At 47.1% G+C, this 25,464-nt stretch overlaps 1 long non-coding RNA gene and 1 other non-coding gene across 2 annotated transcripts; one reads left to right on the top strand and one right to left on the bottom strand.

Moving 5' to 3' along the window:
- Positions 1-17,577: 17,577 nt before the first annotated feature.
- Positions 17,578-17,685, bottom strand: LOC123393112. Its single transcript, XR_006607843.1, has one exon. It is a non-coding gene; the product is annotated as a U6 spliceosomal RNA (small nuclear RNA).
- Positions 17,686-19,257: 1,572 nt separating this feature from the next.
- Positions 19,258-23,656, top strand: LOC123393101. Its single transcript, XR_006607836.1, has 3 exons — positions 19,258-19,317; positions 20,556-20,647; positions 23,580-23,656. It is a non-coding gene; the product is annotated as an uncharacterized LOC123393101 (long non-coding RNA).
- Positions 23,657-25,464: the final 1,808 nt, after the last annotated feature.

Below are 25,464 nucleotides of genomic sequence, written 5' to 3'. Positions count from 1 at the left end.
CTCTCTTCCCGCTAAGAGCTCACAGTCCAGTAGGAGATTGCTGAGAAAATGAATGAATGTGGAAGTTCATTCTGGAGAGCTTGACAGGGCTCAGATCTGGGCTTGATCTTGGAGTGCCCATTCTCCCTTGGTTTTCCTCCTGTCAACTCCTGTGCATTGTAGGGGCTCCCCTTCTTCCATCGGCCCTGAAGTTTCTATTCCCAGGGTTCTGCTGTCTGGGAGACGCCATCCTCTCCCATAGTCACGATGGCACGCCGGACCCTGCAGTGGGCTCCCAAGAGCTCATTGTGGGCATCTCTTCCCAAACACGCTTTCAGTAATCTTGCTTTGGCAGTTTGAAATTGGCCAGAGTGCGTGTGTTTCACACCACAGAAATTGGGAAATGCTACAAATCAGAGCTTCCTTTCCCCGGACAGCTTCTTAACCATCATCAGATAACGGTATCCAAATGTGTCCACTGTCTCGTAGACACTTCAAACTCAGGGTGTCAACCACGACTGACCTATCATTTCCCCAAACTCCCCCTCCTGGATGACGGAGCCTGTTCATAGCAGTGCCACTCATCTGATTCCTGAAAGCACAGGCATTCAGGCAGGGTTTCAGATACACTCCTCTCCTCTGCCCCTGCATCTAATCACGAAATGCTATTCACTCTACCACGGTCCTCTCACGAAAATCTGTACCCTCTTCTCCATTCCCACTGCCGTGGACGGAGCCCAGGCCCTCTTCATTTTTCTCTAAAATAATTGCAATTCCCTCTGCCTGGTCACACTGTCATTAGTCTCTTGGCTACAGCCTGAAGTGAGTCTTTAGTTTAGTCTGATGCCCCTTCCAGGGGTTGAGAAATTCCCCCACCTGGAAGGCAGCAGAGTTCATTTCCCATCACAGAACATGCCTAATCCTGGCTCCTGCAACTTCCTCGCAGCTGGAACCAAAGAGATTACCTAACCCCCACTGGAGACACTCAGCAGCCACTGTGGCCGTGGGCGGCAGCACTGGCAGCACCCAGGGCCCAGTGCAGGTGGTAGAGTGGGTTATGACATCCAGTGTTCAACAGTTGCAACAGCCAACACCTCCCCAAACTGGTTTTGTGGCATAATGTTGGCCTCAGTCCCAGCGGCTGCCTGTTCTCTGAGCCCAATTCCCCATCATTCCTAGTGCTGCTGTGAACTCTCCAACACCCTTTCTCTTTTCTTTTCTCTTCTTTTCTTTTCCTTGTTAAGATTTTATTTACTTATTTGAGAGAGAGAGAAAGAGAGAGAGAGAGTCGGGGGAAAGGCTGAGCGAATTCCCAAGCAGACTCTGCACTGAACACGGAGCCCAACATGGGGCTCTAACCCACGACCCCGAGATCATGACCTGAACCGAAACCAAGAGTCTGACACTTAACTGACTGAGCCAGCCAGGCGCCCCCCCAACATCCTTTCAGTGTCCCCTCTGCTAGAAAAACCAGCCAGCAACTTGCTTCTCAACACTCGTTATTACCCCCTCCTGCCCCTACCAGTGACCCCATACCTTCTCCTTATTTACTCTTAAAGCATTCCTAAAAAGCTCATCGTTTCGTTATAGTGTCCTCTGATAGTTTTCACTCATTTCCTCAGCCAACAGAACACTCTTCTAAGAGTCCTTTGTCTATCTTTTCAATTCCTTGTTTTTGTCCCATGTTTTGATTAGGCTCTTTTCATTTTCTTTCTTTCTTTTTTTTTTTTTTTTTTTTTTTTTTTTTTTTTTTTTTTTTTTTTTTTTTTTTTTTACAGAGGGGGAGGAAGAGGTGGAGAGGGACAGAGAGGTAGAATCTTCAGCAGGCTCCATGCCTTCTGGGAGCCTGGGCTCCATCTCATGACCCGGAGATCATGACCTGAGCCAAAAATCAAGAGTCAGACACTTAGCCGACTGAGCCACCCAGGTGCCCCAGTCAGGCTCTTTCTAAATCAGAATTCACTAGAAACTCGATTTCTTGTGTAGGGACAATATTTTCTCTAGATGCCCCTTCTTTCCTTTCTATTTGAACCAATTTCGAACACCATTAAAACACCTTTTGTTGAGCCCGCTGTTGGGCTCCCTAAACTGGGCTTCACCCCTTGGAACGCAGAACCTCACACAGACCGCCCTCTGCGCTCCTTCCAGGAATATCTCCCACCTCATCCAGTCAAGCCTCAGAGCCGTCCCTTCGAGGCAGGGGTCCCCCTCCAGGCGTCTGTAAATACACACGGGGCACCTGCCTCCCTCTAAGGCCCCCAGCACGGAGACTTCCTCTCTTCTCTGAACTTTCTGACATCTCCCCCACAGTGAGGGCATATTTCTAGCTAACCCCAGGCTAGGATGAAGTCTGAAACAGCACGGTCACTTTCGCCAAAGTGTCCCTTTTCCTCCCCTTCAGTCAGAGTAGCCTCAGAGTAGCAATTTTTCAAACTAATTGTGTCTACATTTTGGATTCTGAGACATGAAACTATCCATTACACCAACGTAGAACCTATCATCCTATACTTACTGGAGAACGAAACTTTTTTCAGATGCCTTGATAATTAAATATTCTATTTTCTGCCAAACTCCTTGTCTCACCATGGGTTGCCTCTATCTTGCTTAAAGACACTGCCCTCCTGTCAAAGAGGTGAGAAACTTTAGAATCATCTTTAATGCCACCTTCCCCCTCCTCCTCAATATTTGCACAACCGCCACCATGTCCTATTGATTCAAGTTCAACTTTACATCACTGAAGTCTACTCTCTTCCCTATCCCCGCCCCCGCCCCGTGTAGACCTTTAGCATCACTTGAGTCACTGAAATGACTTCATTAATCTCCTCACCTTTAAGAACCAGGAGCCCCGATAACAGAAAGTATCATAAAGAATAATCCTGGAGGGACGCCTGGGTGGCTCAGTTGGTTGGACGACTGCCTTCGGCTCAGGTCGTGATCCTGGAGTCCCGGGATGGAGTCCCACATCGGGCTCCCAGCTCCACGGGGAGTCTGCTTCTCTCTCTGACCTTCTCCTCGCTCATGATCTCTCTCACTGTCTCTCTCTCAAATAAATAAATAAAAAATCTTAAAAAAAAAAAAAGGAAAGAATAATCCTGGGGCCCAGCCCTGTAGGTTCTGGAAATTTCTACCTTTTCAACCAGCTCCTGTTCCGTGGGTCTTCTAAACTATATTCTCCAGATCCTTCAGGAAGCATCTCCATTCTTCCACAGCTGTTGGAGAACATGGCAAAGTTAGTGGAAGAAGAAAGTTACACCTGCCAACTCTGTCTCTTTTTAATCCCACTGATGATTAAATCTCCCTGAGTTTCGGATCTTCTTGAAAATACAATTGCCTCGAAGGTATAAAGACATAGAAACAAACTATCGCTAATAAAATGCTGAATAATCAGACGACGGGACTGCAAGAGGGTGGAATGTTATTTTTCGAAAACCATAAAAACTAAGACACACTGGAAAGTATTTACTACATGATGCCAAGAGGAAATAGAATCATCACAGGCAACGTGACTGCGACAATCTGTAAAAATAGACAACATGGAAAAATGAGATTGCAGTCGGGCAGATGACATGATGGGGCATTTATAACTGTTTTTGTTTATTCCTGCTATGTTTTCTCTTGTATTTAAAATCGGGAAAAAATCATCCCCCTTAGCAGTTAAACTGTCTACAGTTTTCAAAAGCCTCCATTTACCAAGATGAGTGACTCAAGCTGGTGAAACCTTAGCCTCACAATTTACCTCTTCCATAAGCGCTCTTACATGCCCGAGGAGCCCACTGCGCCTCTGTCAAATCTTTGCTTTTCAACAAGTTCATTTGCGGGACTCCTTGTCTCCACTCCCACCGCAGCTCATCTCGGAGACCCCTGGGACTACACTTAGTGGCGGTCCGTCCCATCACGCGGCCACAGCATGTCCCAACAAAGACGGCAGAAGCCGTAAGGCTCAGGAGACTTTCTCTCTCTCCTTGCTTTATCCGAGTTCCCAGGCACCTCTTGCTTCCTTGTATCCCCCGTCCTCCTGAGGATCCGGCCTCATCTGTGTATTTTTACACTCGGATTCACATTTCTACCTGAGGCCTTGATTCCCAAGGTCCTCCTATGGGGAGAGGTCAAATGAACTTGGGTTGAAATACTGACTCTGCCACCATCCCATGAGGGGCTCTGACCACGCCCCTGAGCCTGTGTTCCTTACCTTTAAAATAGGGGTAATGGGGGCACCCGCTGGCTCAGTTGGTTAAACATCCCAGCTCTCGATTCTAGCTCAGGTCGTGAATTCAGTGTCATGGGATCGAGCCCCACATCAGGCTCCACGCTCCTCACAGAATCTGCTTGAGATTGTCTCCCTCTGTCCCTCTCCCCTGCTCATGCGCACTCTCTCCCTCAAATAAATAAATAATTTTTTAAAAAATCCAACATATTGGAACAGATTAAATGTAGACACAAGTATGAGATTCCAGCTGTTTTATATTAAGGCAAATATTAAAAAGAGATTTTAAAAAAAAGAGAAATAAAGAAAGAATGTCATCCCCTCTGGTGTTCACAGAGTTCTAGCCACCCTGGAGGGAGTCAGCCCCTGCCCCACGGCCTTGGCCTGGGACTCTCCTGCCACATCTCTGCCGGGCTGGCTTCTGAAAGTCTTAGAAGTCACTTGAGCTGTCACCTTCTCAAGAAGGACTTCCTCTGTCACCCTGTGGAAATGGCCACCCCGTTCACTCTATTACATCAACCCACTTTGTTGGCTACATAGCACTTAGAGTTATCTAAATTGTCTCGGCCACTTATGTGATTACTTGTTTACAGTCTGTCTCGCCTCCTCTTTCGGAAGCTCCAGGAGAGCTCCTCAGTCTGTCCTGTTCACCCCTGAATCTCCACGGCCTACCCTGGTGCCTTCATTGGTTGGATAAATAAACAGAGGAATGAAAATCAACTGCCCTCGCTTTTGTTTTGTTCATGCCTACCAAGCCAACCGGCGGGTCGGGGTTTGGGGGGGGCCCCTGCGAAGGAGTATTAAACTGATGGTATCGATATGAGTATTTTTTCTCATCCGTGTAATAGCGGTGGTTCGCTGTGAAGTGATTTTTGTGTAATCTTTTTGTATATGAGTCTAAGAGCTTGGTAATCATTGCTACTGTTTATTACCGTTACCACCTACTATTCACTGATGGGCCAGGCACGGGTGGGAACTCTACCAAACACTTAATCTTCACAAAAATAGAATCTAGGAAGTTGGTGCTGTTACTGCCCCATGTTGCAGATCAGGAAACTGAGGCTCAGAGAGCATGAGTGACTGTGTAAGTTCTCACCATAAGGGATGGTAGAGGCAAGATTGGAATCAGGGTTTATCGGACTCCAAAGCTGCTGTGGTCCTCCCTGGTGTCCCAACTGACACCCAGCCTCTCCCCTTCCCCACCCAGAGCATTCAGCCCACCCTGCCTTAGTCTTTGATGATGATGATTCTACCTTACCCGATCCCTTGCAGAAGCCTGGCCACCCTGCGGGGCCATCATCCATGGCCCAGAGTAGCAATCTTTTTATTTTATTTTAAATATTTATTTATTTATTTGAGAGAGAGCACGCATGCACCTGTGTGCACACGCACACGTCGGGGAAGGCGGGGCACAGGGAGGAAGAGAGAATCGCAAGCAGACTCAACACTAACACAGAGCCCAATGTGGGTCTCGATCTCACGACCTGGAGATCACGATCTGAGCCAAAATCAAGAGTCAGAGGCTTAACTGACTGAGCCACTCAGGCGCCCTGGAAATCTTTTTATTTTAAACTGTGAGATACTCCTTTCTTTGGTTCTTTTCCGTTCGAAAGACATGGTCTTTAGGGAAGGAGTGGAGACAACACCTGGTATTTTTTGTTGGTTTGCTTTGTTTTGTTGTTTAGAATCTCAGTTCTTAATCTGTTGAAGGTCAGAGTTGAGCAGTTGAATAAACTGGTACTTGGAGGGACAGCTCCACGATTGACTGGGTAGCCTGACATGTGGACAGCCCATAACTATTTGCAGAGGGTTTTCACTTCACCATCTCATTTTCCCCTTACACTGACCGCCCCCGAGAGGCAACTTGGGATGGTGGAAATGAGGCAGTCTTGGAACAAGATGAACCTGGGTGCACAGGGCAGCCCACCACTGAGACGCGTGACTGGGGTCGGGTCTCTCCATCGGTCTGAGTATCTTACTTATTTTGTATTTTGAATTCTTATACAATGAGCTCAATTTTTTAAACACCTTGGGAAGGGCGCCTGGGTGGCTCAGCTGTTAAGTATTTGCCTTCGGCTCAGGTCATGAATCTGGAGTCCTTGGATTGAGCCCCATGTTGGGCTCCCTGGTCAGCAGGAAGCCTGCTTCTCCCTCTCCCACTCCCCCTGCTTGCGTTCCCTCTCTCACTGTCTCTCTCTCAAATAAATAAATAAATAAAATCTGAAAAAATAAAAAATAAATAAAAATTGTGGTAAAATATACATTTACATAGCATGAGACCACTTTAAGCGCATAATTTAGTACACTTAGAATGCATTTAGTACATTCAAAATGTTGTATAATCATCAGCAACTCTTTCCAGAACTTTCTCATTATCCCAAACAGAAATTCTGTACCCATTAAACAATAATTCCCCATTCCTCTCTCCCGTCAGCCCCCGGTAACCTCTGTTCTATTTTCTGTCTTCAGGAGTTTGCCTGTTCTAGAGACCCCATGTAAGTAGAATCATATAATATTTGTTCTTTTGTGTCTGACCTACTTTACTAAGCACAATGTCTTATATAGTTTTGTCCATATTGTAGCATGTGTCAGAATTTCCTTCCTTTTTAGGCTGAATAGTAGTTCATTGTATGTATAGACCGTATTTCGTTGGTGTATTCATCTGTCAATGGATACATAGGGTATTTTTTCCCCCCACATTTTGGCTATCATGAATACTGCAGCAAAAACATTGTGTGTATAAATATCTCCTTGAGACCTTGCTTTCAATTCCTTTGGATATACCTAGAAATGGAATTGTGGGATCATATGGTGAATTCATGCTACTATAACAAAACAACGCAGACTGGGTAACTTACATAACATAAATCTATTTCTCACAGTTCTGGAAGCTGGGAAGTCCAAGATCAAAGTCCTAGCAAATTCAATTTTTTAAAGTTTATTTATTTAGTTAAGAATGTTTATTTATTTATTTATTTACTTATTAAGTAATCTCTACACCCAATGTGGGGCTCAAACTCATGACCCCAAGATCAAGAGTCACATGTTCCTCCAACTGAACCAACCAGGAGCCCCTAATAAATTCAGTTTCTGTTGAGAACCCTCTCCCTTGCTTGTAGACAGCCATTTCTGGCTATGTCCTTACATGGCCTTTCCGTAGTATGTGCACGGGAGGAGAGCAAGAGAGAGAGCTCTTCTTCTCTGTATAAGGATACCAGTCCTATCGGATTAAGGCCCCACTTATGACCTCATTTAACCTTGATTGTTTCCTAAAGAGCCTTTAACCAAATAGTCATACTGGGGGCTGGGACTTCAACATATGAATTAGGGAGATGAGACACAATTCAATTTATAGCAACATCCTTGCCAACACCTACTATTCTCCTTTAATAATAATAATAATAATAAAATCCCAAGGAGTGAAGTGGTATCTTGTTGTAGTTTTGATTTACATTTTCCTAACGACTAATGACACTGAGCATATTTTCATGTGCATCTTGGCTTTTTGTATGTCTTTGGTGAACTGTCCATTCAAGTTTTTTGCCCTTTTTATAATTGGGTTGGTTGGTTTTCTACAATGTGTTAGAGGAGTTCTTTATATAATTGGATATTAAATGCTTATCCTGCTTACTATGATCTGCAAAACTTTGCTCCCATTCTATGGGTTGTCTTTTCACTCTCTTGGGAATGTCCCTTGATGCACAAAAGTTTTTAATTTTGGTGAAAATTAAAATTAAATTAATCAAAATTAAAATGTTAAGACAAGGAGCACCTGGGTGGCTCAGTGGGTTAAGCCACTGCCTTCAGCTCAGGTCATGATCTCAGGGTCCTGGGATCGAGTCCCGCAGGGGATTCTCTGCTTGGCGGGAATCCTGCTTCTCTCTCTCTCTCTCTCTCTCTCTGCTTGTCTCTCTGCCTACTTGTGATCTCTCTCTCTCAAATAAATAAAGAAAATCTTTAAGGGACGCCTGGGTGGCTCAGTGGGTTAGGCCACTGTCTTCGGCTCGGGTCATGATCCCCAGGTCCTGGGATTGAGCCCCAAATCGGGCTCTCTGCTCAGTGGGGAGCCTTCTTCCTCCTCTCTCTCTGCCTGCCTCTGCCTGCTTGTCATCTCGCTCTGTCAAATAAATAAATAAAATCTTAAAAAAAAAAAAAGAAAATCTTTAAAAAAAATTTTTAAAGTTTGTCTTTGTCACCTGTGCTTTTGGTCCCCCATTTAAGAAACCACTGCCAAGGGGTACCTGGGTGGCTCAGTGGGTTAAAGCCTCCGCCTTCGGCTCAGGTCATGATCCCAGGGTCTTGGGATTGAGCCCCTCATCGAGCCCCTCATGGAGCCCTGCATCTAGCCCAGCTGAGCAGAGAGCCTGCTTCCTCCTCTCTCTCTGCCTGCCTCTCTGCCTACTTGTGATCTCCGTCTGTCAAATAAATAAATAAAATCTTTAAAAAACAAACAAACAAACAAGCTTCCCTATGACCCTGCAGTTGCACTACTAGGTATTTACCCCAAAGATACAGACGTAGTAAAAAGGAGGGCCATCTGTACCCCAATGTTTATAGCAGCAATGGCCACGGTCGCCAAACTGTGGAAAGAACCAAGATGCCCTTCAACGGACGAATGGATAAGGAAGATGTGGCCCATATACACGATGGAGTATGATGCCTCCATCAGAAAGGATGAATACTCAACATGGACGGGACTGGAAGAGATGATGCTGAGTGAAATAAGTCAAGCAGAGAGAGTCAATTATCATATGGTTTCACTTATTTGTGGAGCATAACAAATATCATGGAGGACATGGGGAGTTAGAGAGGAGAAGGGAGTTGAGGGAAATTGGAAGGGGAGATGAACCATGAGAGACTATGGACTCTGAAAAACAATCTGAGGGTTTTGAAGGGGTGAGGGGGTGGGAGGTTGGGGGAACCAGGTGGTGGGTATTAGAGAGGGCACATATGGCATGGAGCACTGGGTGTAGTGCATAAACAATGAATTCTGTTATGCTGAAAAGAAATTAATAAAAATAAATAAATAAAATAAAAGTACTCAAAAACAAACAAAAACCCATTGCCAAACCTAAGGTCATGAATATTTGCTCCTGTGTTTTCTTCTAAGAGTTTTATAGTTTTGTTTATTTATTTATTTATTTATTTGAAGATTGATTTATTTATTTATTTATTTATTTATTTGACAGACAGAGATCACAAGTAGGCAGAGAGGCAGGCAGAGAGAGAGGGGGAAGCAGGCTCCCCACTGAGCAGAGAGCCTGATCCCAGGACCCTGGGATCATGACCTGAGCCCAAGGCAGAGGCTTTAACCCACTGAGCCACCCAGGGGCCCAGTTTTATAGTTTTAGATTTAGCTCTTTGATCTATTTCCAGTCAATTTTTGTATATGGTGTGAGGTAAAGGTACGGCTTCATTCCTTCGCACGTGAGTAGCCAGCTTTCTCAGCATCCTTTGTTCAGGTTGACTGTCCTTTCCCCGTTGAATGTTCAAGGTACTTTTGTCAAAAATCAATTGACTGCATGTGTGAAGGCATCCTTCTGGGCTCTGTAATCTATTGGTCTTCATGTCTGTCTTTACGCCGGGACCGCACAAGGGAGGATGTCACTTCCCTTGCAAGTTGTCCTGAGGGTGAGAAAAAATCCAAGTGAAGTGCCTGGTGCACAGCTGGGCGCACAGCAGGTGCCGGACCGATGGCAGCTGTCCTGAGGAGACGTCTGCCCCGCTGCCTTCAGGTCGAAAGGCCGAGAAGCACTCAGGTTCTCCCCAGACACACTGGGCGTTTGGCCCCGGAGAAGTCATCCCCGCCCTCGCAGTCGGCCTGGGGGGACCAGAGAGTCGCTCCGAGGCCACAGGCCCTCGTCTGGTTGTCCCGCTTGTGTCCGCTGCTTCCCAGCACCTGCAGTAGATTCTCCATGTCTGCCTCTCCCTTCTCGAGCTGCTGGCCACACTCCGATCCCCCCGCCGAAGACCCTGGGACAGGAGCCTGGTAGTTGCCGGTGAAGGGTTTTCCTGGAGGGCTGGGGAGGGAGAGAGAAAAGGAGAGCAGGAAGCAGGAGAGCCCCCGGCGGGCTGCCCTGGGGGCGCTGGGGACCCGCGGAGCCACCTCCGCACTGGGCTCCTGGGTGGTTGATCCACTGACTCCCTCAGGCCTGGGGGTTTTGGCCCGTCTGGGTTACCCCCGCACAAAGAGCTGAGCGGGTTCCCACCCGGCTGGAAGAAACCCCGAGGCTGAGAAGCAGAACCAGGAAGGGACTGGAGGCGAGAACCGTCACGGGGAACCATCGCCTGCACCCGCGGGGGGTCTAAGGAGGACACAGGGGATTTGAGGTGAGACACCGCGGGCGCCTGCAGCCACCGCCACCGCCACCGGCCGCGGCTCCGCCTCTCTTGCTCCGTGACTCCTGCAGGCTCAAAGCTTCTACTGCATCATCCTGGACTCTTGGCTCTAGTTTCTGCAGATCTCTGGGTTTCTGTGTCACTCTGCTGTCCACGCCTTGCCTTTCACCTGTCCTCCAGAGAAGCCTGGGTGGCCGTGACTTCCCACCAGCCCAGCTCTTCGGCACTGGCCGCCCTCGCTCCAGGCCCTGATCCTCCCTCCATCCACGTTTCCAAGGTTCCAGAAATAAAGCATAAAAACGTGTTCATAAGAACTGACAGTTTCTTCAGCAGGAGCTGGGGTGTGACGGCACCCAGGGTCACCCAGATGGCTTGTCAGGGTGTCCCTTGACAAATGAGGATATTGGGGATCGGTGGAATTCAGAAATGTGCCTCAGGGCACAGTTATTTAAGAGCAAGCGTGGACTCGAACCGAGTCTCCTGATTCCAAATCTCATACCCTTTCCATGTAATCATTTTACCTCTTATACAGGGAACGGAACCTCCAAGTGCCAAGTGTTACGAGAATCTTCTCATGAGAATCTATCTGACAGGTTACTTCATTATCCAAAAGGATCTGCCCAGGGATCTGTACACTTCCAAGGTCCTGGAGGACAGAGCCCAAGATTGAACCCACAATAAACAAACCCATACCTCTTGTGCCAGTTCAAATAGCACTTCTTACGAAATTCTAGTGGGAAGACGCCGAAGATTTCAGAGAAAAGGTTGTGGGAGAAAAGCATGAGATCGAGAAGAATTCTGATCGTTCCCTTCGATGTCCCTGAGAACTGGGGAAAGCTGCGTAACCAGTCATGGTCCTGGTGGCAAACAGTAGGAGCCAACTGGCCAGCCCACGCTGGAAAGGGTTCATGGGGAGACTGTGGGATGGCTCACCCAATGGTGGGAAGGCTGGGAACGCAGTCTAGGCTTTAACAGAGAGACCTTCGTCAGCCTAGACTGAACCACAGGAATGGCCAGCTGCAATCGCCATTCCTGGACACCCTGCTGGCCTGGCAGCTCTGGGGTGCCTCCCGCCCCAGAGCTGCCAGGCCAGCAGGGTGTCCAGGAATGGCGATCACCACCCTCTGCTCTGGAGCCTGGTCACATGGCCATCCTGGGGGGTGGGGGGTGTTGTCTGATCCATTTCTGCTTCTGGGATGGGAGTTGGGGGCTTGAGATAATGCCCCAAATCAGAAGTGTTAGCAGGCTGGGCAGCCAAAGGGATGAGTCTTTTCAGAGCTGTCATTATTCTTCCTCGACGCGGACACCACCTGGTTCTTCCGTGACACCGTGGCTCAAGGCTCTTGCTTCTTAAAACTTAACTGGCTCCCGAGACTTCCTCCTGCAACTCGTCTTCCTCTGCAGCCGGGTGTCTTGACAGGACTGTCCATACTCATGGTCTCCCCTTTGTCACCATCCCAGCCAGCAGTCTGCCATTTCTTCCCAGAACTCCACCCACTGGAACTGCCCACCGAGAGGTTACCAGGAGCTTCCTGGTGACAGCCCCACTTGTCGATTTCCGTCCTTCTCTGCGCTTGGTGAGACCCTCCACTCCCTAGTTACCGGCTTCGTTTCGCTTTTAACTGAGGTCGTATGTTATGCAGTACACAGGGGCAGATTGGAGTTTGATGGGGCCTGAAGCTGATGCATTTGGAGGAAACTTCCTTAAGAAAAATATGATGGAGTTGCATAAAGCAATTGCTGGAGCCCCTTCCGGGCACTCAAAGGAGCTGATGCCAGTGAGGGGCTGCGAAGCGTAAGCTCCAATAATTTCATGAATCATCCCTGAGAAGAGACAAGCTAGTTTACGGAACCAGTCTCTCTCAACAGACATGGTGTGTCTGTCGGTTTTTTGCTGTTACCAAAACACAAAGAAAGTTCGAACATGCAACCCTTTCATGAACACGTGTCTTTCTCTACAACAGACAAGAACTGCCGAGAGCTGGGTCGGCAGATACGGAAAATGACTGTTTCATTTTTTTTTTTTTTTTTTTTTTTTTAGATTTTATTTATTTATTTGACAGAAATCACAAGTAGATGGAGAGGCAGCCAGAGAGAGAGACAGAGAGGGAAGCAGGCTCCCTGCTGAGCAGACAGCCCGATGCGGGACTCGATCCCAGGACCCTGAGATCATGACCTGAGCCGAAGGCAGCGGCTTAACCCACTGAGCCACCCAGGCGCCCGACTGTTTCATTTTTATTTTCAGGTTTTATTTCAAAGAAGACTACATTGCCCTTCAAATAGGCGTCACTAAATACCACTCCAACCAACCATTGCAGTGGGAATTCTCAAACATCCTTGCCAGCACTGGGTATTCTAATCTTTTTGGGTTTGTTTGTTTGTTTGTTTTGACAAGCTAATAAGAAAAATAAAAAGGCATTTCAATTTTAATAGAATTTATTTTAATTTACTGTATTAATTTCTAAGGCTGTTGTAATGAAATACCACACACTGGCTGGCTTTAAAAACCCAGAAACTGACACCTGGGTGGCTCAGTCGGTTAAGCATTGACTCTTGATTTCGGCTCAGGTAGGATCATGGTCTCAGGGTCTAGCTCTGCACAGAGCGTGGAGCCTGCGGGAGGTCCTCCCCTCCCTCTGCCCTTCCCCTCTATTTGCGTGTGTGTACTTGGGTGCTCTCTCTCTCTCTCTCTTTCTTTATCTCTCTGTCTCTCAAAAAAAAAAAAGCAAAAAGCCCAGAAACTTATCATCTCACAGTTCTGGAGACTAAAATATGAAATAAATACGAGAGCCCGTGGGGCCATGGCTCTGAATCCTGTAGGGGACCATCCTTCCTTGCCTCTTCCTAGCTTCTGGTGCTGGTCATCCACCTTTGGCATATCGCTCCAATTCTCTGTCCTCACATGGCGTTCTCCTTGTGTCTCTGGTGTTACATAGCCCTCTTCTTCTGAGGAGGACACCAGTCATGCTGGATTATGAGCCCGCCCCACTCCAGTATGACCTCATCTTAACTAATCACCTCTAGGACAACCCTGTTTCCAGATAAGTCACATTCTGAGGTACAGGGCGGTAGGATTTTCACATATTTTGGGGAAGGGGGACACAATTCAGCCCATGACATTGACCTTCCTCTAATTCCTAGGGGCATGGAACTTCTCTTTTACTAGAAATTTGGATCCTTTCTTCTGCAAATGGCCTTTCCATATTGGTTACCCAGTCTTCTATTGGGCTGTGTGTCATTTCCCTGCTTCTTTCTGTATCATTGATCTTTTCCATGATGAACCTGTCATATGTGTGGCAAAAGCTTGCTCTCAGCTTATCACAGGTGCTTTCTTTTTTTTTTTTTTAAGAAATTTTTTTAAGAGTTTTTTTTTTTTATTTATTCATTTGACAGACAGAGATCACAAGTAGGCAGAGAGGCAGGCAGAGAGAGAGGAGGAAGCAGTCTCCCCGCTGTGCAGAGAGCCCGATGCGGGACTCGATCCCAGGACCCTGAGATCATGACCTGAGCCGAAGGCAGAGGCTTTAACCCACTGAGCCACCCAGGCACCCCATCACAGGTGCTTTCAATTTGGTTTTAGTGTCTGCCTTGACGTCTGTTGCATAAAACTCCCTACGTTTCCCTCCTGCTTCTCTGGCTCAGCGTCTGTTCTTCCTCCTCCCTCCCTTCCCTTGACGCCTTCCCTGTCTCATAAATGGCACCACATCCATCTCTGCTCCAGCCAGAAACACGGCACCTCCTTCGATCTTCCTTCTCCTTCATCTGCTGTATCTGACTTATCACCAGGCTCCACCATTCAGCCTCCTAGGGGCTCAGTCAGTTGAGCATCTGACTCTTGATCTCGGAGTTGTGAGATCGAGCCCCACACTGGGCTCCGTGCTGGGAATGGAGTCTGCTTGGGATTCTCTCTCTCCCTCTCTTTCTATTCTGCCCCTCACCTCATGTGCTCTCTCTCTCAAAGAATAAAGAATAAATAAACAAGTAAGTATAGTGCTGATTTATATGAAGTAGATTGATGTGTATTAAGAAAAAGAAGCAGAATAATGGACAGAGAAGAGGGAGGAGCTATTTGGGGCAGGAGGGTTAGCAAGGGCCTCTCGAAGACGGTGGCATGGAGCAGAGCTCTGAAGGTAGTGGAAAGTGAGCACGCAGGTGAAGGCCCAAGCTGGGGACAGACTTGAGTGATGTATAAATGGGGACTCTCTGGCAGAGAGTATTCTAAGACACGGGATTGGGTTCAATGAATTTCAGTAGAGAAGCAAAGGGACCCAAAGAACATGTAAGGGGCAGGAGCCCACCATGCCCTATGCCGCCCAAACGCACACCTCCTGGCTAACCTCTCATCTCCGAGAACCCCAGCTCCACGTGGTTCTGAACATCCCCTATTTTGCCCCAGTCTCACATAATTACCCTTGTCATATACTGGACCCTGTCATCAGCAAATACAGCACATCTTACAGAACGTCCATGTCTAACATCTCGGTCTTGGACCTCCACCTCCAACTATATTTCTAGCTCCTTCCTTTTAGTCTCCTGATATGACAATTCTTCCTCACTTTTGGGATCCCTAAGCCACCAGCTTTCCATTTTTTAACCGGTCCTCCTATCCTTCCTAGGTTAGACTTGAGGTCCATCATTTTAATCCATTCCTTGCAGAGCCGCTGATATGGCTCAAGCATGCTGAATGTTCTCATTTTGACTTCATCACACGAATCTCAAGTAGGTCCTACGTGTGATGAAGTTAAAATGAGAACAGCGCTGCTCAGAAATCCAGCACCCACCCAAAAATGCTGATCCATTTTTTTTTTTCTCCCACCTCTCTCAGAGATAGAGAAGTAATCAGTCATAAACACAGGCTCCTTCTTGGCACCAGTTACATAGATATTTTGTCTGGATGAAGGCTGTCAGGGGGCAAGGAGATCCGAGGGCTGGCTACCCATCCTGTGGTGGGAGGTCCTGGGGCCAGGGGCCAGGGCTTTTGATTTGTTTTTTTAAAGATTTTATTTATTTATTTGACAGACAGAGATCACAAGTAGGCAGAGAGGCAGACAGAGAAGGAGGGGAAGCAGGCTACCTGCTGAGCAGAGAGCCCGATTTGGGGCTCCATCCCAGGACCCTGAGACCATGATCTAAGCAGAAGGCAGAGGCTTTAACCCACTGAGCCACCCAGGCGTCCCCAGGGCTTTTGATTTGCACAAGCTGGTGGTGAGACTAGAGGGGCCCCTGAAGGGGGAAGGACATGGTGTCTGTTCATCAACAGTAGCTTGGAAAGTGCTCGGCATCACCTGGTGTGGGAAGAGGAGATTCTATGTGGGAGTACAGATGGAAAAAGAGAGTCGGGATGAGTTTGGTGTTCCAAAGGAGTTGGGATTCTCTCTGGGTATCTGGCCTCCGCAGGACAGCTAAAGCAACTCCTGGGACCCCGAGACACCACCACCATTCACCTGTGTCAAGGCAGACTGTGAGCCATCTTGCCCCCCAGGACGGTCTCCCACGAGCAGCTGCCTCACACTACACACTGGCTGCCCTGCTAGTGATGTCTTTCTGTCTGGAGGCCTCCCTCAGGGTATCAAAAGTCTTCCGTGTGAACAATGACCTTGTCAATAGCCCACGACATATGTCAGCACTCCCCTGAACAGGCAGGGTCTCTGGACATCTGGAGGGGGTGGGGCTGGATCTGGGAGGCCTCTACCTAGAAGGGGCGTGGCTTGATCCCCCCTGTGAAGACTGTGGTCTCCACAGTGGTGACAGCTACTTCCCATATCTTCGCATTTCAGGACCTTGCTCTTTTTGGAAAAGTCACCAATGCTATTTAATTCTTTCCCCAAATGGGGTGTGGTGGGAGGCTTCTAAGCCTTCTCAGTGCACAAGGTTTCCCGAATCTACCTGCTTAGTTCCCACTCCGTCCCCACCTCCAGAGTGTGTGTTCTCTCTCCCAGATTGCTGCCTCGGCTTGCATACCAGTCCCTCTGGCTGGCAGACTCCCCGCCCCCCACCCCCCCCCACCCCACCCCATCCTCTGAAGCCCAATTCTGGTACATCAGCCCCTTGTTTCCCGTCGGGGGTGGCAAACTTCAGCCTGTAGGCCAAAGCCAGACCGCTGCCTGTTTTGGTATCGCCCCTGAGCTAAGACTGGTTATTACATTTTTTTAAAAAAAGATATTATTTATTTGACAAACAGAGATCACAAGTAGGCAGAGAGGCAGGCAGAGAGAGGGAGGAAGAAGCAGGGTCCCTGCAGGGCAGGGAGGCCTGATGTGGGGCTCAATCCCAGGACACTGGGATCATGACCTGAGCCGAAGGTACAGGCTTTAACCCACTGAGCCACCCAGGCACCCCTGGTTATTACATTTTTAAGTGGTTGGAAAAAATTCAAAAGAAGAATGTATTCCGTGACTTTTAAGAGTTATATGAAATTCAGGGGGCGTCTGCGTGGCTCAGTCAGTGACTCTTGATTTCAGCTCAGGTCATGATCTGAGATTGAACCCCATGTCAGACTCCATACCCAGTGTGGAGCCTGCTTCAGAGTCTCCCTCTCCCACCCCTGCTCATGCATATGTGCACCTGCTCTTTCTTTAAAAAAATTTTTTTATTAAGGGCGCCTGGGTGGCTCAGTGGGTTAAGCCGCTGCCTTTGGCTCAGGTCATGATCCCAGGGTCCTGGGATTGAGTCCCGCATTGGCCTCTCTGCTCAGCAGGGAGCCTGCTTCCCTTCCTCTCTCTCTGCCTGCCTCTCTGCCTACTTGTGATCTCTCTGTCAAATAAATAAATAAAATCTTTAAAAAAATTTTTTTTATTAAATAAAATAAAAATATATTGCTTTAAAAACTATATGAAATTCACATGTCAGTGTGCATAGAGAAAACTTTATTGGAACAGAGTTACACTATGACCTATGGCTTCTCTCCTGCTATCCCAGCAGAAGTGGAAAGTTGCAATAGTCTAAAATACCTACCATGGGGCCCATTATATCAAAAGCTCACTGACTTCTCCTTTAGGTCACATATGTATTCCCATTGCCTCCAGATTAAAATCCAAACGGCAAACTCTTTTTTTTAATATGCGGAACACTTCACGAATTTGCGTGTTGTCCCTTGAGCAGAGGCCACGCTGATCTTCTCTGCACCGTTCCAAATTTCGTATATGTGCTGCCAGTGTGAGCACCAAACAGCAAACTCTTCAACATGACCTTCAAAGTCCTTTGTAACCCGTCTCCCAGTTCAGATTCCAGGATGTTCAACTTCTTTCAGTTTCACAAATTCTGGAATTCTTCCCACTTTTTTAACATGCCCTCGCTCCCCTTCTCTGCTTGGCCAACTTATACTCGTATTTTCAGGCTCTGCCCTGGTGTCCCTGTCCTCCAGGGAGCCCTTCCTGACTCTCTCCAGGGCTGATTAAATGTCTCTCTGGCGAGTTCCCTCAGACCCTTCTATCCCACTACCTGCCACAGGGCAGGTCTCTGGGAGGTTAGCGGCTGCAGAGAAGCCAAATGAGCTCCTGACTTAGAAGTGTCAGTTAGATTGAGTAATTAAAGGATTGGTGATGACCTCCAAGAAAAATTTCAGTAGAATTGGGAGCAGAAGCCAGGTTGCTTTGGGGAGGAAGTGGTGTATCAGGAAACTGAGGCAGTCAGTGTAAACAACTCTTTCAACACGTGCTTTGGCTTAAGAGGGGAAGGGTCTAGTTGCTGGAAAAAGACCCAAGGTAGAGGGAGTGGGGGAGGAGACACGTGGGGACTCTTGTTTGTTCTTAGCGAGGCATCAGTAGGGAGACATCAGAGAAGCCCGAGAGAACATCAAGGAAGGAGCCGAAGGTGGAATCCGGTTTGGGATCCTGTGCGGTGGGGTAGATGGCCTTAGGCGGTGCCTTAGTCAACGCGGGCTGCTAAGACAGCATACCACAGACTGGGAGATTTGCAAACAGCAAACATGTATTTCTCACGGTCCTGTAGGCTGGGAGTCCAGGTTGCACACTGTATTATTACATGGTGGAAGGATCAGAGAGCCTTCTGGGCCCTCTTTTATAAGGACACTAATCCCATTCATGAGGGCTTGGCCCTCATGACCTAATCACCTCCCAGAGACCTTACCTCCTAGTACCATCACATCGGGCATGAGGGTTTAACATTATGACATTTGTGGGATACAAACGTTCAGCCCATAGCAGTTGGTAAAAGGACAGGTCTTCCCCTTGGAGGCAATATGTGGGTGCCGTCAGGGGCACCTGGATGGCAGGATGATGGGGGGTCCCTGTCTGAAGCCTTCCAGCTTCTGTGTGTGAGAGGAGAGGCTGGAGGTCTGGGGAGACTGGAGCGGACAGGGTGAGCCCCTAAGGAAGACAGAGCGCCCGACGGGTAGTCTCCGAAGCCTTGTTATGGTTGACGTCCATGAATTTATGGCACCGGACTCTGTGGTGACATGGTTTTCTCCAGCAGAGCTGAGGGCCCCAGTGTCCCCAGGGACAGGAAGAGCAATCAGACTGCCCTGAGTAGAGGTTCCCCGACAGGTGCAGCAGAGAGACAGCTCAAGAGAAGCCAGGGGGTTGTCGAGAGAGTGGTCGGGCTGGGGAACTGTGGCAACCCCACAGGAGGGGGAAGGAAGTGAAGACAGGAGGAGGGAGTCGAAGACCATCTGAAGGTAAAGAACAGGAAGTGTGAGCTTGGCAATGAGCCAACAGCTGGAGGGGCGGGGCCCCAGGGAGAGAAAGGGCTCCGGGGGTGTCAAAACACGGGGTGAGGTCACAACGTCCACAGTTCGGCGCTGTGGACGTTGGGAAGTGGAGTGCCCGAGTGCCGAGGTGAGAGGGAAGGCCAGGAGCCGAGCACGCAGGCTCTCCTCTGTGTGACACAGGGGCGCGCAGACAGCACAGCAAAGGAGGGTCTTGGGTCGAGGGGAAAGAGAAAGCAAGTCTGGGCCCAAAGCTGCCGAGAAGGGGTGAGGCAAGAACTTCAGAGGAGACGGGTCTTGACCAGACTCTAGAAGATAATGGCCTGGAGGGAGCCTCAGGCAGGTGCACCAGGGGCACGGAAGGAGGGCAAAGGAACACTGGGGAGGGGGCGGGGCGGGGCGTGGCCTCACGGAACAGCCCGACTTCTGTTCCGACAGAGGCTCCAAACTGCAGGCCCACAGGCCAAACCCCCACCGCCGTGCTTTGCTTGCTCAGAAAATGAAGTCCACATGAAAACGCTCAGGAGGTTTCTCACAACGTTTCAGATGGCAGGTCTCTTTCTGATCGTTTTTTCTGGGGTAGAACTCCCATACCATAAGATTCTCCATTTTAATGTGTATAACTCACTGGTTTCTACTACCTTCACAAGGCTGTACAACCGTCTTTGTTACCTAATTCTAGAACACTCCTCTCAACCCCCAAAGAACACTGGTTCCCATGAGCAATCATTCCTGCTCCAGCCTGAACCCCAGTGACCAACCAATCATCTCTCTCTATGGGTTCTCCCATTGGGAACGTTTCATGTTGAACAGATGACATAAGTGGACTTTTATGTCTGGGCTTCTGTCGCTGAACGTAACGTTCCCGAAGCTCAATCATGTTGTGACACGTTTCACAACATGTCTACGGCCGAACCATATTCCATTGGATGGACCTACCACATGGTGTTCATGCGGTCATTCTCTGACAGACTTCCGGGCTGTGTCCACCATGGGACATTATGAATATTACTGCTGCGAACATTCACATACAAGTTTTTGTGCCAGCTGTTTGCTTACATACCTAGGAGTAGACTCCTGGGTGACGCGGTGGCTCTAGGTTTCACTTTCTGAGGCACGGTCCATAGTTTCACAGCCCTGCACCGTTGGCTTTCCCACCAGCAGGGTGGGAGGGTTTCTTGCCTCTCTTGAAACGACTGGAGACCTGGTGGGACTGAGTCCACATTCTGCACATGAAGCTGGCTCAGGACACTTAGGCTCTCCAGCTTGTCACTTTTGTCACCACAGGCAATGGGCACGTGGGCATCTACTCTCCCCCAACCCCTGCCATTAGTCCTTCACACGTCATGCATTTTCCTTACCTGCCAGGCCCCAGAGGTAAACCCTGGGCTGTGTCATGGGAAGAGCAGCAAGATGGTGGGTGATTTTGTTAAGCAAGAAGCAGCTTTCGAAAAGACCAGGTGAGAAGGTCCTTGGGAGGGTGGAGAGCAAGGGTTTGTTAAGACGGGACAGGAGGGGCACCTGGGTGGCTCAGTGGGTTAAGCCTCTGCCTTCGGCTCAGGTCATGGTCTCAGGGTCCTGGGATCGAGCCCCGCATCAGGCTCTCTGCTCGGTGGGGAGCCTGCTTCCCCCTCTCTTTCTCTGCCTGCCTCTCTGCCTACTTGTGATCTCCCTCTGCCAAATAAATAAATAAAATCTTAAAAAAAAAAAAAAAAAGGACAGGAATGACAAAGCAGTATGGAGAAAAAGAATGACCAGAGTTGCTGATCTTTTGGGCAGCGACCAATAAGAGGTATGGCGGGCTGAGCATCCTTGCCTAAGCGCTGAGGCCCAGCCCCTTCCACGGTGGTCCTGGCGGATAGAGAAGGGCGAGGCCTCCAGGCCCTGCAGCCCAGTGACCTCAAACTCCAGGTAGAATTGGTCTCAGTCTCGATCAGTACTGTCCAATAAGGAGAGTTATGAGCCACATATGTTATCAAACTCTTTTTATCTTTGCCAATCATTGAGTCTAAATGGTATCTTGCTGTAGTTTTAAGTGAGGTTAAGCATCTTTCAATATATTTAAGAGCCATGTTAATTTCCTTTCCTGTGAACTCTTTGTTCACACCCCATGACTGCTTCTCTCTAGGATTTTAGTCTTGCACTTTGATTTATAGACGTTTTTCTTCTGTTACGGAAATTTGTCTGCATATGTGTTGCATATAGTATTCTGTTCATTGTCTTTTTGATTTTGTTATTTTCTCTGTGAAAAATTTTGAGATTTTTATTGTGGTCAAAGTTGATGACTTCTGAGTTTTGAGTCATGCTTCAGTAAACCCACCCCACTGCAGGATTATAAATTTTTTTAGTCTGATTCTTTTATGATTTCATATTTTAGATTTATATCTTAGAGCTGTTTGAAGTTTATTTAGTATAAGTAATGCAGGAAGGATACAAATGCATTTGTTTCCAGATGCTGTTTCTGGAACTTCTATCTTATTCTATTGACTGATTTGTGTTCCCTCAAAAAATGATTTTTTTAAAAAGATTTTATTTATTTATTTGACAGAGTGAGAGCACAAGCAGGGGGAGCAGCAGAAGAAGGAGAAGCAGGCTCCCCGCTGAGCAGGGAGCCCCATGCAGGACTGGATCCCAGGACCCTGGGATCATGACCTGAGCCAAAGGCAGAGGCTTAACCATCTGAGTCACCCAGGTGCCCCCAAAAAAGGATCTTTAATTACCATAGTTTTACAGTATTTTAAGATTTCTTTATTTATTTGAGAGAAAGAGAGCAGGGGTGGGGGCAGCGGGAGAGGGAGAGAATCTTAAGAGGACTCCCCACTGAGCATGGAGTCCAATGAGGGGCTCTATCCTAACACCCTGAGATCATGACCTCAGTAGAAATCAAGAGTTGGGCGCCCAACCACCTGAGCCACCCAGACACCCCTACGTATGTTTTAAAATCTGGTGGGGCTGCACCCCAACTTCTTACTTTTCTTGATAATTTCCTTAGGGGTGCCTGCCTGGCTCAGTTGGTAGAGGTGAGGCTCCTGGTCTCTGGGTTGTGGGTTCAAGCTCCACATTGAATGCAGAAATTACTTTAAAAAAAAAAAATAGAAAGAAAGAAAAGAAAAAAGAGGAGTGCCTGAGTGGCTCAGTTGGTTAAGCCTCTGCCTTTGGCTCAGGTCATGATTCTGGGGTCCTGGGAGGGAGTCCTGCACTGGGCTCCATGCTCAACAGGGAGTCTGCTTCTCCCTCCCCTGCTCCCCCTGTTTGTGCTCTCTCTCTCTCTCTTTGAGAGATCTTTAATCTTTAATCTTTAAGAAAAGGGGGGGTGCTGGGTGGTTCAGTCAGTTAAGCATCTGCCTCTTGATTTCAGCCGAGGTCATGATCTCAGGGTCATGAGCTTACGTCCCACATCAGGCTCCGTGCTCAGCAACGATCTGCTTGAGAATCTCTCTCTCCTTCTCTGCCTCCCCCCTCTCACACTTGCTCAGGTGAGCTCTCTCTCAAATTAAATAAATAGATAAATAAATAAATAAAAGTAATCTTCTTGACTCTTTTTTTTTTAAAATAAGATTTTATTTATTTATTTGTAAGAGAGAGAGAGAGTGAGAGCGAACACAGGCAGACAGAAGGGCAGGCAGAGTCAGAGGGAGAAGCAGGCTCCCTGCAGAGCAAGGAGCCCGATGTGGGACTCGATCCCAGGACGCTGGGATCATGACCTGAGCCGAAGGCAGCTGCTTAACCAAATGAGCCACCCAGGCGTCCCTCTTCTTGACTCTTAAAAACCAGCTTTTCTGTTTCTTTTGGGGAGCCCACATTAAATGTATAAATTAATGGAGAAATAATTGATATCTTTCTAATACTGATTTCCCTCCTTTTCTGACACAAAGCATCACATAATCTATTCTGCTCCTTCCTTTCTTTCACTCAACAGTATATCCTGGTGATCTTTCCCTACTTCGTAGATGTTCCTTATCCTTCCGTACAGCCGCAGAGCATCTCACTGGTAGATGAACCTTAGTGTGTTGACTGGTACCCTATACACGGATACTTACCCTTTGCATCTTTCGCTATTACAAACACAACTCATTTTGTGTGCACACACACGCCACTCTACCCCAGAGACTTTGTGCTCCTCTCCACTAACCCCATATTCACGTGGCTCACCTCGTCACCTCCTTTCTTCTCCAGGAAGCTCATCTCAGCCACCTGGCACTCCCAAGCTCCCTACTCTGCTCAACTCTTTTCTATTAGCAATCACCACCTTAGAACACGCTGTATCATTTACTTTTACAATTACATTTGCTATCTGCCTCCTACCACCAGATTGGAAGGGTTTCGGTTTTGGTTTGCGTTTCATTTTGTCCAATTTATTGTTTACTCATTTGCATTCTTGGCATACGGAAGAGTATCTGATGAAGAAAGAATAAGCACTCAGGAATAATGGTTGAAGGAGTGAATGACTCTGCAAACATATTGGTGAGGTAAATTCCCAGAATTGGAATTTCTCAGTCAAAATGTAAATCTTCCATTATATTTTCAAACTAATCTTTTTATATTTAACAAGCTCCTGTTTTTTTATTTTTTTAAATTTTTTTAGAGAGGGAGAGAAGTGGGGAGGAGAAATAGAGAGAAAGGGGAAGAGAGAATCTTAACCAGTCTCTACGCCCAGCACGGAGCCCAACATGGGGCTTGGATCTCACGCCATGACATCATGACCTGAGCGGAAATCAAGAGTTGGATGCTTAACTGACTGAGCCACCCAGGCTTCCCTAAGGCTATTGATTTTTTTTTTTTTTATTTTGTTAAGTAATCTCTACACCCATTGTGGGGTCTCAAACTCACAACCCCAAGATCACACTTGGAGTTGCACACTCCACCAACTAGCCAGGAACCCCAAGCCTATTAATTATTGCTTACTAAATTTGTACTCAAACACCTACTGAATTCTTTCTGGGTTACAGATTTTTAGTTAAATTTCTTACATTTTCTAACTTATAATTTTATCATATTTTCTTTAAATAATATCCCCTCTTTTTTAATCACTTGTCCATTTGTTTATTTATATTGGTAAGTGCCTCTGGAACAATTTTAAATAAAAGTGATACAGTGAATATCTTTGTTTTGTCCTGATTTTAATGAGAATGCTTTTAGTATTCTAGTATTTTATCCTTACAAATTGGCTTTTTGGCTTTCTGGGTATGTGGGTGGGTGTGTGTAATTGTATTTTAAGAACATATCCTTCCCTTCCCATTGTTTAGAAATTTTCATTTTAGGGCGCCCTGCTCTCCTTGAGCCTGATGCTCTCTCCCTGCTTGTTCTCTCTCTCTGTCTGACAAATAAATAAAATAAAATCTTTAAAAACAAAAAAGAAATTTTCATTTTAAATTAGGCATGGATTTTGACTTTTACCAAGTATTTTTGCAACATAATGTAATAATCATGCAATTTTTCTCCAATGATTTATCAACACAGTGAATAATATCAACAATATTCCCATTATTGAACCATCCTATATTTCTTGGTATGCCCAAAGTCGGTTGTGGTATATGTATATTTTATGTGTTATTAGATTTTATTTGCTAAAATTTGGCATACAATTTTTGCTATTACATTCATAAATGAGACTACTAGTCTGTAGTGTTCCTCCCTTGTGCTATCTTTGAAAGACTGGGATATTGGGGTACCTGGGTGGCTCAGTGGGTTAAGCCTCTGCCTTCAGCTCAGGTCATGATCTCAGGGTCCTGGGATTCAAGCCCCACATTGGGATCTCTGCTCATCGGGGAGCCTGCTTCTCCTTCCCCCTCTGCCTGCCTCTCTGTCTACTTGTGATGTCTCTCTCTGTGTCAAATAATTGAAAAAAATCTTAGAAAAAAAAAAAAGAAAGACTGGGGTATTAATATGTAATATTCATAAAAGGCATTTGGAAGAATGGACCTGATAAAGTGGTTAAGAGGGTAAATTCTGGAACTAGGTTCAAATTTGGATCTTCCACTTACAATTATGTAGCCTTGGACAAGCGATTTAACCCCTTTTTTAAAAAGATTATTTTTTTTAAAGATTTTTATTTATTTACTTGACAGAGATCCACAAGTAGTCAGAGAAGCAGGCAGAGTGAGGAGGAAGCAGGCTTCCTGCTGAGCAGAGAGCCTGATGAGGGGCTCAATCCCAGGACCCTGGGATCATGACCTGAGCCGAAGGCAGAGACTTTAACCCAGGTGCCCCCCCCAAAATTTATTTTTATTAATTAATTTTTTTTAAAGATTTCATTTATTTTTTGACAAGGAGACAC

Source organism: Mustela putorius, unplaced genomic scaffold (genome assembly GCF_011764305.1).
Source record: "Mustela putorius furo isolate JIRA1106 unplaced genomic scaffold, ASM1176430v1.1 tig00000738_pilon_pilon_pilon, whole genome shotgun sequence".
In the NCBI taxonomy this organism is placed as follows: Eukaryota; Metazoa; Chordata; class Mammalia; order Carnivora; family Mustelidae; genus Mustela; species Mustela putorius.
The sequence above is the reverse complement of the archived record's forward strand: the minus strand, read 5'-3'. Positions and strand labels throughout refer to the sequence as shown.